The 3,602-nt window shown below is 38.9% G+C and overlaps 1 long non-coding RNA gene across 1 annotated transcript; it reads right to left on the bottom strand.

Annotated features, from left to right (window-relative positions):
- Positions 1-234: 234 nt before the first annotated feature.
- Positions 235-1,324, bottom strand: LOC128595485 (uncharacterized). Its single transcript, XR_008382940.1, has 2 exons — positions 1,125-1,324; positions 235-495 (listed from the first exon to the last, which is right to left on the bottom strand). It is a non-coding gene; the product is annotated as an uncharacterized LOC128595485 (long non-coding RNA).
- Positions 1,325-3,602: the final 2,278 nt, after the last annotated feature.

Here is a 3,602-nt window from a genome sequence, read left to right as displayed (position 1 = left end):
ACCATTGAATTTTTCACATTTCCTAAAATGACTGAAACCTGAGCTGAGACTTAAAACTTCATCTCACAAAAGCTTTTGGTCACATCAAACTTGCTGAGATTTTGGTGGGAAGTAGGTTTAAATTGTACATTTTATGCCACATGAGCATTGATGGGTTGTCTAGTCAGGGTTTACAAAATTAAAATGGAGATGTGCAACATAGGGCAGAAAGCAAGAAAGCAGGCAAAGGCCAAATGAAAAATTCATCACACTTTCTTTGTTTTCCTGTTCATAGAAGCCTGTGCCCATGACAGAATCAGCTGTTCAAAATTATTCTGTTGTCTTTTCAGGAAAAATATCCCATTACTGAGCAATCGATTTGACGTGCTCCATGGTTATTCCAATTTCTCCGTCATGTATCTCCCAGGACATGGTTCAGTTAGCCTGCTGGTCTCAGCTATTAACTGGACCTGCCATATGATGATGAGATTTAATGCATGGCAACTGGTGGTTACCCTGATTAAAAAAGAGAGAGAGAGAGAGAATTAGCAACAAAATTATTTTGACCTTGTATCTAGACATGATATATATCTGTGACAGAGCTCACCAAGGCAACTTCACATTGAAGTCTAGTCTTAGTGGGAATAAAAAGAAGCCTTGCCTGGTAGAAGGACTAAGGGTTGGGAGGCAACAATGAAGAAATTGCTAGTTCTTTTTCTTGTTGAAGTCCAGCCTATGAGATTTGCTAATTAGGTGATCTAGGTATTGGTAAGAATTTTGAGATTTGGTATTTGAGTACACGCTCTGAGCATCCAACAATAGACATTTGGCATAGGGAAAGAAATCTAGTAATCTATGTGTTCTGAAAAATCATGGTGACGAATCAGATAGTAACCTCTACCAAAAGAAGGAAACAAGAAAGAGAAGATGAGACAGCAACTCACTCCCACCCACTGGTGGGGGCATCTTAGAGCAAAGCAAGAAAATGCTTTAGTGAGGGCTCCTTGGGTGACAGCATCTCCTCAGGGAGTTGATTCAGAGAGCCTCAGGAGCTCAGGGTTCTGGCCAGCAGCAGAAAGGCTCTTGGCAGAGCTGTTTCCTGTACTGCTTTTGATCATAAGGTTTAGGCTTGGAAAGGTTCTCACCAGTCTTGTGGTTTCTTGGTTGTGCGTCAGTACATTCTGGCTGAAACACTTCACTTCCTTTAGGCTGGCCCCTTGGCCAGTGGCTCCCAGGTCCATAGTTCGTTCTCTTCAGCTTTGAACTAGACTCCAAGGACACTGCTGGCTGTAGCATAAACCTTGAATGAGAGCACTTGCAGCTGGGATGCTAGCCATCCCCTCCTGTCACAGGGATTCTAAGCTTGGGGCGGGGGTGGGGGGGGAAGAATAAGAGCGAAACAAAAAAATCCATGGATGCATAGGATATTAGAATCATTGAGTGGTTCCCACACAATCTCTTCAAGAAAATCATTGGGACAACTGTTTAAAATACAGAGAGTCCTAGTTCAACCTCAGGTCTTATAAACCTGAATCTTTAAATGGAGACTGAAAATCTGTATTTTTGAGAATATGCTTGGAAATTCTTATGTATAACCACTATCTAGTTTAGCTTAACTCAATTTTGTAATTTAGGAAATTAAGGGCCATAAAAATTAAGTAACTTCTTAATTTTTAGGTGAAACAGGTGGCCTAAATCTCATGTAGTTCTTCTTCTACTATTACCACACTGATCTCTACTCTCCTTTTTTGTGATTCTGTAATTGGGGTTTGGTCTCATGCTTCCTAACTATATGGTATTCCTGTGCACTTTGATCCCAGATATTTCTCCAAAAAGGATCTGTTCTGTTTACATAAGGTCACATTCAAATCCCTCAACTCAGGTAGTATTAAAAGAATGTGTACATGTAAGTTCAAAATGGCTATCAGAAAAGGTAATGTTCTTTTTCATCTGTTCTTGACCAGAAGGTTTATATAATGTTACCAGACATGCAGGCAGTTTGAATAGTTCACAAATGCAGAAAAAGGAATTTTTCTGATACTTTAGTGAGTGATAATTATACATAGTCATTCAAAATTTCCACTGGGTGGTCTGAGGTATAGTAAAAAGGAGGAGGGATTGAGCAGAAGACCAAAATATTCCCCAATGAAAATGACTGACTTTCTTTTGGAAGCTGAATGGCAATAGAAACAATAAATTTTGCAATGGATCAAAACCATCCAATTAAGTTCATGAAATTGCCACTGTGTGCTTACATTGGCAGCCCTGCACAAACAACTCAGTAAGCTTTCATAACCTTGGTATATCAGTGTCTCACAGCTCTGTTTGTATCAAAGTGTAGTGGTGTCTTACTGAGTGTTTTTTATTGTTGTTGCATGTTTTTGTGTGCCATCACAAGAATGTTGGCACTTGAATTAGAGCAACGAACAAACATTAAATTTCTTAATAAACTTGGGAAGAATGGAAATGAAATCAAGGAAATGTTATTCCAAATTTATGGGGATGATGCCATGAAGAAAATGTCAGTGTAAAAATAGATTAAATGTTTTTTCTGAGAGGAGAGAAAGCATCCCTGATGTAGAGGGGTCGGGGTAGCCAGCAACCAGCAGAACTGATGAAAACATTGTAAAAATTCAAGTTGTGCATCAAAATCATCAGCTGACTATAAGAAGCACAGCATACCATGTAAACATCAATAGAGAAACAGGAAAATTTTAACTGAATGTCTTGGCATGAGAAAAGTTTGTGCAAAAATGAATCCAAAGGAGCTCACCAATGAACACTGTGAGGGAGATTTTTTCCAATAACTGTATTGGAGCACCCTCTCTACTCACCTGGTCTGGCCCCCAATGACTTTTTTCTTTGACCAAAGATAAAGGAAATATTGAAAGGAAGACATTTTGATGACATTAAGGACATCAAGTGTCATGCAATGACAGCTTTGATGACCATTCCAAAAAAAGAGTTCCAAAATTGCTCTGAAGGGTGGACTAGGTGCTGGTGTCGTTCCATAGCTTCCCAAGGGGAGTACCTCAAAGGTGACCATAGTGATATTCAGCAATGAGGTATGGAGAACATTTTCTAAGATGATGGCAAATTTAATTGTCATACCTTGTAAGCTGACTAGCACCCAGAATGGTAACACTTTATCATTTCTGTATTTATAGACCAGAATTTGGACCATGGCAGGAATCACAGACTAGCTCAAAGATGTCAAAACACCATGTGTGTAAGTACTTAATGGTATATGCATTATAAAAAACTTTTTGAAGAATGAAAGAATAAAATCGCTGACAGTACAACTTTTGAGTCAGATAGATCTGAATCAAAATCCCAGATCTAATACTTGCTGCCTATGTGGCCTTGAGGAAGTAATTCAACTTCTTTAAACCTTAATTTCCTCATCTATGAAATAAAACTTGATGGGGCTCTTTAGAGTATTACAGTATGGGGGTGGGGTGGGCTATTGGGGAGTGGGGGCTAGGTTATTGAAGGAAACAATAGGCAAAGGGAAAACTGCAGACAAACCAAAGTCATCCAAGGAGAAACATCCAGAGTAATAGGGCCCAAAGAATAAGAAACTAAAAATATTTGTATCACAATTAACCAAAATTTTCAATCTG

The sequence above is a fragment of the Nycticebus coucang genome, chromosome 10, assembly GCF_027406575.1.
Source record: "Nycticebus coucang isolate mNycCou1 chromosome 10, mNycCou1.pri, whole genome shotgun sequence".
Lineage (NCBI taxonomy): Eukaryota > Metazoa > Chordata > Mammalia > Primates > Lorisidae > Nycticebus > Nycticebus coucang.
Note: the sequence above shows the minus strand (reverse complement) of the source record. Positions and strands in the feature narration are given on the sequence as shown.